The sequence below is a fragment of the Carlito syrichta genome, unplaced genomic scaffold, assembly GCF_000164805.1.
Source record: "Carlito syrichta isolate Samal-C Ts95f unplaced genomic scaffold, Tarsius_syrichta-2.0.1 Scaffold315494, whole genome shotgun sequence".
Taxonomy (NCBI): Eukaryota; Metazoa; Chordata; class Mammalia; order Primates; family Tarsiidae; genus Carlito; species Carlito syrichta.
The window spans coordinates 155,577-168,895 of record NW_007259590.1 but is presented as its reverse complement, the minus strand read 5'-3'; the positions used below and the strand labels follow the sequence as shown (position 1 = coordinate 168,895).

At 35.3% G+C, this 13,319-nt stretch overlaps 1 protein-coding gene across 1 annotated transcript in view; it reads left to right on the top strand.

The window, feature by feature from the left end:
* THSD7A (thrombospondin type 1 domain containing 7A) overlaps positions 1-13,319 on the top strand; it is a gene marked incomplete at its 3' end in the record, with an annotated part of 198,809 nt that overhangs the window by 45,159 nt on the left and 140,331 nt on the right. The gene's annotated exons all lie outside the window — the stretch shown is intronic.

Genomic DNA, 13,319 nt, shown 5'->3' with positions numbered 1-13,319 from the left:
GTGATAGATCACTCAGTATTATAGACTCTAAGTCTATCCAAGTTGCTGTGAAGTTCATAATTTTGTCCTTCTTTATGGCTACATAATATTCCATCATGTATTCCACATTTTTTTAACCCAGTACTCTTTCAATGGACAGTATGGTTGGGTCCGTGTTTTTGCTATTGTGAACAATGCTGCAATAAACATACATGTGCAGGTATGTTTTTCATAGAGTGATTTGAGTTACTCCAGCTATATTCCCAGTAGGGGGATTGTGGGATTATATGGAAAGTCAAGTTTTAGTTCTTTTAGGACAAGTCTCTTTTAAAATTTTTGCTCTAAAAGCTTTCCTGACTCAACCTATACCTCAAAACTTAGCAGATATAATTACAAAATGAGAATAAAAATGTATCTTATAAGGATATACATATAATGCAAGTAGACATTTTAAAGTCCAAAGTTATCTTTATGTAAGAAATAAAACCAGCTTATTAAAAAAACTCATTTTGATAAAATATGCTTAAGAATAAGTTAAATATGATATTGAACAAACTTTTCAATTTGAATTTAAGTGGAAAAAGTACAGAATAAAAATTACAGTAAAAGAAATCTTTAACCCAAAGGCTTTTTTATTCCTCTTAATGTTTTAATAGTTTGGCAGACATGTCTTAGAATTTTTTTTTTTTATCTCAGTTTTGTGACCAGATGCAATAAGCATACAAAAGGATAAGTGAATCCAATATGGCTCCTGTTGAAAGCATATACTATTATATTTTGATTAATATTACTCTAATATTCTCATCATTATTGGACCAAGTTCATATTGAATCAGTAACTCTTAAACCCACACCCCCTGAATGTAAATACTTTTGAGCAGTGGTGTAAGTAGTCTTTATATTCTCTCTACCTGAGGGATCTCAGGACTTCTATCACTAGTCCCTTGAACATATACTGGGTTGCTAACAGTTTCAAAAATTGTATGAGAGAATGAGGCTAGCAGTATCAGTATAGGTGGCATGGCAAAAAAGTCCTCAAAGTCATCATGAGGGCACATAAACACACCAACAGTTAAAATATAATATGCTATGTCATACAAGTGAGGATTAGAATGACTATAGAGGGGGTCATAGAAACAGCCCTTCCTAGTAGATGTGACAGTTGAGCTGAGTGATGCTGAAGATGCTAGCTATGGATAAGTGGCTCCGGAGTACAAGAGGGAATTTATTCCAGGCAGAAGGAGCAGTGTATATTAAAGCACAATGCCAAAAAGGACAGATCTTGACAACAAGTTGGCCATTTTATATTCAGCAAGTTGTAGAAAGACTAGGATAGGATAGTATTTCCTAGGTATGCTGTTTGGAACAGGAAAAGAATAAAGAGAAAGGCCCTTTTTGAAAGACTGAAAAGGAGAATATTCAGGAGATAAATCTGAGTAAGAATGATCAAAGAAGAAGGTAAAACATTAAGAAAATGAATGCTTTAAAAAACAGAAGAAGAGATGGCTCCTCTGCCCCTCTCAGAAAGTGTGACACCAGTGATCAGTAATTCACGGAAGATAAGCACTGAAGATTTGCATTTGCAGTTTCCAAAATTCAGTTGTTCAGTATCCACTGACTTTACACAGCATGTCAACCCTAAGCATCTAGCCTAGGGATACATTTTACTACTAATGTGTCTTGAGATTGTAAGGAAGAAGCATAAAACATGTAATGTTAGTACATTAATATTTTCTTGGCTACTTTAATGGCTTCATTTTTAGCACTCTTAAGTAGATTTATTATAGCAGTCTTTTCAGAGTAGTATAATTTCATTGCTAGAGGTAGATCAGATTTTAGTTTCTGAATGTCAATTATGTCTCATAGATTATTACTTTCAAAAGATCCTTTGGAATTTGGAATTGCAACTGGATACTTTTTTATATCATTTTTTTCTTAGAGTCCCCCATATTCCTGCTAAACAACTGCAGATACTAAAAATAGAAGTCACAGAAAGAAAAGAAAAAAAGGAAGAATATCATTATTAAGATGTATTTGTTGTACTAAAGCAAATGCCAAAGTAAAGGTCAATAGATATGGAAGTAATTAATTCACCTAAAATTAATATTTATCATGTAAATATGTAGCATGAATAATTTAGCAATCTGTGTCCTTTTATATTAGATACCAAGAATACTAATAAGCCTCTTAAAGTCTTTTCAAAAACCGTTGACTCTAAAAGTTGCAGCTTTCATTCCTCAGAATTTAGACTATGTAAGTTTCCTCCCAGGAGCACTTAACATTTCCCAATATGAAATGTATCCAGTCCACCATCATACCAGGAGTGACATGTAGAGGCTATAAATATTGCGAACAGAGAACAGTTAGACTGTGGGCTGTGAAGATTGGTCACAGTCCATCTGCATTCGATAAATATGAAAGAATGAAAGCTTGCCTAATAAAGAGAAAGAAACTTCCCAAAATGTCTCCCCCAACCAATCCTAATAAGACACTAATTTAAAAACACCTTGACTGTGTAAACAGGAACAACCTGCCCTACAAACAACTCATTTGATGAACAAATCTACACTGTTTTGGTTTTTTTTTTTTTTTTTTGCAGATTCACACCATGTGCTCTATAGATGATGTGTTTTTACATTTAACCAAGGTGTTAAAAATACGTTAACTCAAAAAGAAAATATTTTAACTCAAAAATAGATTTTGTTGATACAAAAATACTGAAAGCAAGGAGATTCACATAAATTTCCTTTATTAGCTTGCCACATCATGTTACACAGAGTCATGGTAATGACCACCTTAGCACAAAGACAGGAAGAAAATCACTTTATTCATTGGAATAGTCATTACTATTAATGATTCACACCATACTGGCCAGAAACATTCTCATCCTTGTATTTTACATTTCTAATTGCCAGAAAATCAAAGTATATATTACTAAAGTACTCATAAACTATTTAGTATTCACAATTTGGTATGCAGTTTGTGTCAGTTGAATTCTATCATCAGAACTTTGATTAAATTGGTGATAGCATCTGTAGACAATAGGAAGAATATATCTAATTGATATCAGGGTCCATATTTTATTCTTGTACTGCTTGCTGCTAGCTATAGGTAACCTTCCTCATCCTGCCAAATTTTCCTCCACAATTTTCAGTTGAACAAAATTTCCACTGTATCATTTCTTCAAAAGAAAGGCTTGACTAGTTCCCTCCTGAGACAGTTAGAAGTAAAACTCTTGACAGCTTCTATTCAGCCAGCTAATCAGAGTTCCTGCAGGCTGTGAAGAATGTCTGACTTATGTGGGTGTGAAACCTACCCTTATCAGAATATGGCCTTGCCTATGGAGGGATTAGAAGTCCTGAAAACCTGATGAAAATGTTGTTGATCATTGGATGCATGGGCATAAATTGATTTTTCTTTTTAGAGCTCAAAATGAAATGCAAGTAGATTTTACCCACAGTAATTCAGGAAATTCTTCCATCTAGTAAGTTTTGAGTATGTCTTTAAATGAGAGAAACTAAAAGTATTTGTTATAAGGCACAATGAAGCATACAGTGACTTATAAGAAACTTAAGAGCATTCCTCTGTAGAAAACATTTCAAACAATCCACACTAAAGTCTGGATATGGTCTGTGGGATTAGGGTTATTTAGAAAGACAGCCTAGACAGTGAGCCTGTATGATAGTGTGGAGTGAGATGTACCAGGAGGATCAATCAAAGTTAGATGGAGGGAAAGATGATTGAACTATAAATGGATCAACTATGGATAAATAAAGAACTCATATTTTTCCCATGTTCAAAAAAGAAATAATAAAATAAAATAGTCACACCCGTCCTAAATGGAATGCATTTACTTGTCTTTGTTGTCTTTTATCTACAATTTCTAAAAATGAACCCACTTTAGTAAAAGTTTTTTGAAAAAAGAAAAGATAAGAAAGACTCTGCTTAAGGTGCTATTTCCCTATTATTTCAGAAAGTAAATATCAGAGTACATCGAAGTCTAGTTCCATACCTTTCTTATCCATCACTTTTGAAATAACAGGTAGGTGAGAGCATTTTGCATATTTCTGTCAGACATATGTATCAGAGAATTGTGGGTCCCTGATACCCAAGAGATTTGCCATAGATTCCCTGATGCAATCCTTACATCATCTATGAAAGGTAATGGTTTACTTTTATTTTCTACTTTGCTAGAAATATTTTGAAGCTCTCCCAAGAAATAGAATGTTTGTTTGTTTTTTTTTTTGGTTTCTGACTTTCTATTCTGTCATTATATACATGTAAATTACAGAGAAACATTAAAAGATTTTTAAATGTACTGCTTTTTACAACTTTAACTAGAATATGGTAATTATGCAAGCAGGTATACAAAGTATGGTAATGAACACTTTTGTTGAGAGAAACTAATGTAAGTATGGACACTCTTAATAACATATATTTCTAAGTGGACTACTTTGTGTTCAGCTAATCTTAATGTGGTAAATGAAAAAGAAGCTAAAACACACGATGACTACAATTTGGATACATAGTGCACTTGGATATAACGAAACATTAAAAGTACAGTAATATAATTATAGCAGGTCCTTAAATAATGCCTTTCCATTCAATGCCATTTTGTTATAACATTGATGAGAAAAAAACAATTTATTTCTGTGCCAGGGTCACTGTGGATGTGGAATTAGTATGTTCTCCCCATGCCTGTGCTGGTTTTCTCTGGTTTCCAGTTTCCTCTCACATTTCAGAGTTGTTCACATGAGGTGGATTGGCCTGTCTACACAGTCGCTGTCTGAGTGTGGGTGTGTGTGTGAGGGTCCCTGCCATGGGATAGTGTCCTGTCCAGGACTTGTCCCCACCCTGCACCCTGAATTGCCAGGATGGGCCCCATCCACCCTCAAGCCTGAACTGGAATAATTGAGTAAATAATGATCTTACTTGCTTTTATTCATCATTTTTGAGTGCATAACTTAGATTTATTTTAATATCTAATGTTAGAAGTGTGTTGGTCTATTTAGAAGTTTAGTGATGTTTCTGTGACCAGAAGTGTGCCATAGGAACTTAACCCGCGTTTATATCAATCAGCTTATGGGAAGACTGGTTTCCTTATACACCTTTTCATTTAAAGCCAGTGTTTCCAAAAACCTATAGAGTATATTAAACGAGGACTGTTAGAGTAATTGAAGTGTAGGAAATCTCCGAAGGAACCAGATCCCCTTTGGAAGTCAGTCCTTGGATATCCTGTGGGAGAGAAGAGCTGTTACCCTCTGAAATTTCTCTGTGATCAGTGTTTTACAAAACGGAGAATGAGATGTCAAGAGGTTTCAGCCACTGGGAAAAAAAGCTAATAAAAACTCATGCTGGGAATTAGATTAAGGTAGTTAGTGGTCTACCCAGAGGTTACTTAGGAGTTTAACTGGATGAAGAGCTTACTGATAAGACTTCAGGAAGTATTCAACCAAAAAGGCAAGCAAAGAAAAATATAATGAGGCAGCTCAAGAGTCAGCTAAACGTGAAAACTGTGCTTATACACCTTTGCCTTAGGAGATATTTAATAAGCATTTGCTGTTTGACATGTTTTCTGTCCCCTTTGTGTAATGGTATGATTTTATGTTAATTTGTCTAGAAATTACTTCTTGAGTATTTTAAATACACTCTCCTTAAAACAAAACAAAACTCTGTTTCAGGAGTCCATGTTCACACGTTCCCTGCCCGTCACCTCTGAATAAAGAACTATTCCCACCTCTAAATTTGAATAGAAGACACATGATCTAGTTGTTAGGTCAAATGAGAAGACTCAAGATTCCTGAACTTTGTTCTTGTTTGGTCACTCACTTAAGAGAACATTTTTTGTACATCTGTTTTTCCTTTTTGTTTTTATAATTATATGTAGATAGCGTCAGTCTTTTGACTTTTCATCTGAAGGCTACTTTCAATAGAACCCCAAATAGGAATCAGGGAACAGTGTTTTAATTTCTACTTGGCCTTGTATTCATCTGTATATCACTTAATTTTATTGGACTGAATGTGCCTCTTTATAAATAACTCTTATGTTCCAGCAATGTGGCAGACTGGATTACCCGAAAATCATCCTTTACAAAACACCTAGACACACAGGATATGATTTAGTTTTAAATGCTTTTAAGGACAGAAATGAGGTCTTGATTAACTAAATGATTCCCCCAGAACAAACCAGCAAGGTTGAGCTGATGCTTTTTTGCAGTTGTCTTTGGCTGAGGATGGTACAGAAGGAGTGGTGCACATTTTGAGGACTTAGGAGGAGTGAAACCGATAAAGGACATGCCACAAACTTTTAGCCAGAGAAAGAAAATAATAGCAGATATACACCATTACTTCATTAACCTCCAAGGTTATAGCATCAAATGTGTAGAGCATCAAGTGAGTAGAGAACTCAGCCTACTTGTAGTGAGAGATGACCACTAAGCAGGTCAGCCTCAGCCTCAAGGTGTGTATTCATACTAATAGTTTGTACTCACACTCGTTTTAGTTTCATATTTATGATTTGTTCCATGAGTCCAAAGACTCCAAAGCTGAGAAATTAACATAAGAAATGGTATGAAGCCAAAGGACACTGCTGGAGTAGTAGAAGCAAGCAAAAGCAAGAACTTCAGAGAGGGGAATACTTTAACCTAGGCCACAGAATCTCCCCCTATAAACTGCACCATCCAAAATTACAGATTATTCAAAGGAAAATAGGTCATTGTCAACAGGATTTAGAATGCTTAACAGGCAATAAGGTTAGCATCCCAAGATTGGAAATGCTATACTGTAAATAGCAGACTGAGGCTATAAAATAAATATGCTAGCACATATTAAAGATGTAAAATAAGTTTAAAATATGAAAAAGAATGAGTCTCACTGAAAAGATCGGACTAAGAAGCAAAGGAATTCTAGAACTGAAAAATACCTTTACTGGAAATAAATAGAAGGATAGATTGGATCGATGGAGCTAAAGGGTTATTAGCAAAACTGAAGACAAAAATAAGGAAATTATTTCAATATTCAACACCAAGAATAAAAGTTGAAAATAACAGTGATCCAGATGATCCTTCTGCCTCAGCTTCCCGAGTAGCTAGAAGTACAGGCATATACCACCACACCTGGCTAATTTTAAAAAATTTTTTGTAGAGATAAGTTCTTGCTATGTTGCCCAGGCTGGTTTATTTTATTATAAACTGCATCAGTGAAACCACCCAACTATATTGCAAATATTTACAGTGGCTTAGCTAAGAGTGTGGATTATTCAGTCCAAGTAGTCCCCACTGCTAGCAAATAAGTAATAGACTGACAGATCACACACTGTATTTCCCAGTCAATAATGCTATCTTTGTATACAAAGCACAGGTAAACACTATATTTTATCATGGAAATAACATGGGATTAACTTAAACTATATATGTGTACAGTGTCAGAATGATTCAGAAGAATGAATGGTTTGATCAATTAAATGGCATTTGATAGAACATTTTCTTGGATAATCAAAAATGCCCTGAATTTTCTTCAATATTTTTAGAATGAAGGATAATCTTTACAAACATAAAACCCAATAAAAATTATGCTGCCAAATTGATATTGTTCAATAAAGCATGAAAGCAACTGTTAACTTCTTGAATTGAAGAATAGAAACATCTGAAAATATATGAGTATTTCAAACTCATCTCTCTTTTTAACATTCTAGTTTTTCCCAATTTATTAATAGGAAAGACAAATGACATTGGTAAAGGAATTAATACCCAAACAAGATAAAGAATATTCGTCATGTATACTGGTGTGTTGCACAAAGTCACAGATGATGTGCTAATAAAGTATATAAGTGATATTAAGCTAACAAGAATAAAACGCGTTGGACACAATAAGACACAGTAAGACATTAATAAGATATTAATAGGTTAGAAATAAAGAAACATCTCTAACAATATGAAGTATAATGAATACTTATGAACACCTACACTAAAGTCCCAAATGCCGCTATTAAAAGAGTAGTTAGGAATAATGATGATGATGATAATAGCAATATTAATTACATTGATTAAGCTACTATGTTAATCATTTGGTTGCTTCAAAGATTAAATGCTGGGAACACATGGTTGCAAGGATTTAATGTTAAGCTCGTTTTGTGCCCATTCACCCAAGTGTTATTCTTCTGCACATCAATCACAATCTGAGTGAGGAAGGGTTACAAATTTAGGTATCACTCTTGTTATTCTTTCATTCCCTCAACAAATACTCACTTAACCATTGTTATTAGGTTACATCGCAGATTTAGATGTTAAAGGTGGAATTTTTACAAAACAGATCCTGATCCTTGTCATCAGGAAGTGTTTAGCCTGACAGTAGCCTTTTATGTACATCTTGGTTTGCTTGGAGTTCAGACTGACACTTTCCAAGGCATACATGAAGAGATATCTACAGATATGTCCATCTGGGGCTCTTCAATTAAGCCCAGAGAGTGCACTGCCCCATGTCCATCCTTAATAAAGAATATTTATCCTTTTGTTTGTCAGGTGAATTTTTTTTCTCTGAAGCACATATCCTCAAAACATAGTTTAAGAATCACTTAGATATTTCAATAAGAAGGCAAAAATGCCTGGATGTCTTTGGGGTTATGATTCTGTAGGTCTGGTATAGGTTCTGTAGGTATGGAATGGGCTCAGGGATCTCCATCTTTTCTATAAGGATAATCATTGATTATATTCAGGAGTTGATTTTATCATAAAGTTACTGAGAATCATTTTAAAGACTCTTTCCAAAGCTTTGGGAGGGACTGGAAAGGGATAGGGGACCCCAGGTTTTCTGGGCCCCAAAGCTTATGTAGTTTCTGGGCCCCAAAGCCTATGAGTCTGTCATACTCAGTGATCCATCACAGAAACAAAGAACTGAGGACCACATGTTCTCACTCATAAGCAGACCCTGAACAATTATCATAATACTATAAAAAAGGAATTGGCTGTAGTGGGAAACTGCCAGGGGAGGTACTGCAGGCATACTTTATCAATAAGGGTACCTGATCCCAAACTGGGTGAAGTGGGGACCAAAATGAGGCCCAAACTTTACCTATACAAGAACCATTTGTATACCTAACCCTGAATTGAACCCACACCTTTAAAATAAAAATTTTTTTAAAAAATTCTGGAAGCCTAACTATTACCAAAAAAGGAAGAAAAAAAGTCAGATTGCAAAATTTCAGATACAAAATCACTCACTAAGGTCACGGTCTCAGAAGGGGCCTGTGCAAGCAAGGGGTCCAAACCTTATGCTTCATGGGTTTCTTAAAAAACCTGCCCTAATTCTAACATAGTTTTTTTTTTTTTGCCCTCTATTAGAACCAGTATGAACCCCTACTTTAAGATTAAAAAACAGAAACATAAGCATTGTTTGTTGTTTTTTCCCTGAAAAACTGTTTCACCATAGTTCTAGATATAAAATTGGGGAGAAAGGAGTGACTGGAAAAAGCCACTATATATCTTAGAAGTGAAGTGGAACTTTGAGTTCTAATATGCATCTTTTCTACATTCTTGGAGCCCTAGTTTCAGGTCCCTGAGCTGTAGATCTTTAGAAACCCACTCTGCCTTTCTAGTATATAATCTAGGAAATTGGTAAGGAAGAACACTCAGCACTCTATCAGATACTGTTTCATCTTACTTCATACCTGTAACCTGAGATGGAAAGAAACCATAGGCGTTAGTACAGGACCTTCCATTAATGAAAGAAAGATGGCAGATAAAATGTCACCTAACCTGACACACTGTCAAGTGACTTTAGTACGTGTGCTTTTTTATAACCCTTAAGCACTTATTTCATCGAGTCCGTTGTCGATGAATGATAGCATCAGGAGGAATTTTGAAACAAGCACTCAGGGATGTGCACTGGCAAATGAATGGCATTTTTTCCAAGGCATACTCCTGCTATCTAAAGATGTAAAAGAAATGGTTTGTGGCTGATGCTGGTTGTTCCCTGCCTTGCCGATGATTGCTCAATAGGGAGTAGCTACTCTCTCCAGTGTTAACAGAGGAGTACAAACTGCATTGTAGAACTCATTAATATTTATTCCTTCTAAAAGCAATGAGCAATAAAAAGGGAAATAAACCAGGGAGAATAGCAATGGGAAAAGGAAACTGTAACAACGGAGTCATCTTGAAAAGGTCTTACCATTTATTGCTCACAAAAAATTCTCAAAATACGAGCATCCATATTATTATATTATTAGTCTGGAAGCCATTAAAAATGCCTCTTATTGGATGAACTATTTTAAGAAAAAATGTATACTTAATGCAGTTGAAGATTCTGAAATAGCAATCCATAATTCTTGTAATTATATTCATTTGATATGCCTCTTTACAATCTTACATTTTATGTTTTAGTTGTAGTCTTACTCTGTCACCCAGGCTAGAGCGCAGTGGCATGCTCACGGCCACCACAGCCTTGATCTGCTGGACTCAGGCATTCCTTTCACCTCAGCTTTCCAAGTAGCTGGAACTACATAAAATTTTTTGATTTATTGTAGAGATCACCAAGTTGCCCAGGCCGATCTCAAACCTGTAGACTCAGGCAATCCTCTCACCTCGGACTCCCAAAGTGCTGGGATTATAGGCGTGAGCCACCACGCCTGGCCACAGTCTTACATTGTCTATATTCAACAAAGCACCATGCCCTCAGTGTCAGTCAGTGTTGTATCTGTGGATGGACAAGAACTCTAAGCTAAGGAACACCGATTTATTGCAGCACAAACTAGTGACATCTCTGTTCCTTTTCTCTTGCTATTTCTCTGTTTTCTGCCTTGAAATGCCTTCAGCCATTGTCCCAACTATTCAAATATCTGCTCCTGTTTCTTTTTAAATGAAAACTTTTTAAATCAGAAAGATCTTAATCTTCTTCCTCCATCCAAAATCTATATTACTCTTCTACTATACTACATGATTTGGCACTGATTACATATGTTCTATTCATGCCAACTTCTTAAGATTTTTAAGCCTCTGAGAGAGGGTATAGTGTTTTCTCCTCTCCCTAAACTTCCTTAGTACAACCCATCATTCTTAGGAGAGGATTTGGTACATTTGCTAATTGTATCACTTGAAAATACAATGTAAAAAGACAGAGAAGTCCCTTCAGTTAGAGGATGTTGACTTCGTGGACACCTATTTTATAGGGTGTCATTTTGAATTACTCTATCCACCTCGCTAACTTCATTCTTTTTCTGTTTTGCTTTTTTTTCCCTCTTCAAAGGCATGAGGAGGTAACGTGAAACATTTTCTAGCATAAGGCTTTGCATTTATCATATGCCAAATGAATATTAATAGCTACTGTTTATGTGTTTACTTTTCTAGTTAAATTGAGAAAAAGAGAAATTTTTAAAATAACAATTTCACTCCAAACCTTTTGCATGCAATGAAGACATAATTGTATACCGGCTTTGCTAGTTGAGAAACATAATAGAGGATCTATAATACATACAGTCTCTTTACAATATGTGTTAAAATCCTGCCATGTGTTACATTAGATATGAAATTGCTCCTTTCTTGGAAAAAAGTAGACCTTTTCCGAAGATTTCTTTGTATTATTTCAGAGTAAAGAAATATGACTAATTTTACTTCAATAGTTATGGAAGACAGAATATTTACAGCTTCCTTTCCTTTGTGACTCAGAAACCTCAAGAAATTTAAGCAGTACTTCATTGCCAAAGAATTCTGAAGAAGATGCCTGTATAACCCTGAATTGTTTGGTTACCCTAAAAACAGCACTTTCACCATTGCTTAACAAATGCCTCACTGGTCCATCTGCCCCTTACATCCCACGAGTCTTCTGGGGACCTAAAACCCCCTTGGTTAGGCAGAATTATGCCTGGGAGAACATAACTCACATTGCTAAAGTAATAATTATAGCAAATAGTTACAGGGGAAAAAAAAGAAGGCTTAGAGAAGAGTTTTATTGTTTTATATGTCCTCGCCTAGATCTACTTAGAAAGCCTTGGATCAATTAAGTTCCTGCTCTACAAGGAGTCCCAGAAGTACTTTGAAAATAAAGAGTCATGTTTTTAACTGAGAAAGCTGTTGATTTATTTCTCATAGTCTTCTAAAAATCTATAGCAAGGCAGTAAGCAAAGCAAGTAACTTGTGGTAGAGGGTATTTTCCCATTAATACATAACTAAATGGATAATTGGAGAGTAATTTTCCCAGACATACTGAAACAATATGTGACAAATCATGGACTTAATGCCAGTTTTTTTTTCCTTTACTCTAAAGTTTAAACTCTTTCCAGAGATATTCCCTTGTCCTATGAATTTGCTTCAGAGTAAATGCACTGGGTGTCTATAACCTTATGAAAATCATCAGAAGTATATTATATTAGCTGATGATATCTTTGTTGTGAAAATAAATGAAAAAGGCCTAGAGATCTGCTTCTTCTAACAGAAAATTGAAGGAAAACTAAGCATAATAAGCCCTTTTTAGGAGCCAACTCAATTAAGAATTTCATTTCCTGAAATGATACTAGAAGGTCGATGTACAGTCTTGTCCATAGTTATTTGAACCAGTATTATTTTGAACTGTATGAAATTGCTATTTTTGTAAGTCAAGTACTGTCAATTAGTGGCAAATTCATATGGTTCAACTGAAAAAAGTACCTTTGATGTATTGTATCAGGTCACCTGGTGGAAACTACTCTCTAGCCAGGATTTGACACTGTCAGAATCAAGCCCACAGCTGTTAGCTATAAATTGTAGTCACTGTTTCCATGTGAACAATATGCATTTGTTCACATGGAAAAAATATACAATACATGCATATGAATAGAGAACAGATAAGTTTTGAAATCTCATCAGTGTCAATGAAGGCCATAAAGTGTCCACTGAGAAAAATTGTCTGACTATATCCAGTAAAACTACCCTTCAATGAGCATGACAAACATATCTTAAAAGAAATGAAAGCTGAGAGGATTGGTTACCAAGTAATTGCAAATGTAGTCTGTAAGATAGAATGCCTGAGCCATGTGATCTTGGACTGGTTATTTAACTTCTCTGTGGACCTGTTTTCTTCTCTAGAATATAGCAATAATAAAAGTTTGAAAGCTTTAAATGAGAGAGTCCAGGTACTGCACTTAGAACCAGGTCAGGCATATACTAACGTCTCAAATAAATCTGATCTAAAATAGACAGTATGATCAATGATTTTGAATAGAATATCCTGCAGTAATAAGTGTGGGGTGCAATCCAGCAGTTGATCTGTGGGTGGAGTGGGGGTACTATTCCACAGTTATAGATTAGAACTTGAGGCGTGAATAAACTAGAACTTTGGGACCCGGTTTTCTACCATCCCTCAGAATAGCATCAT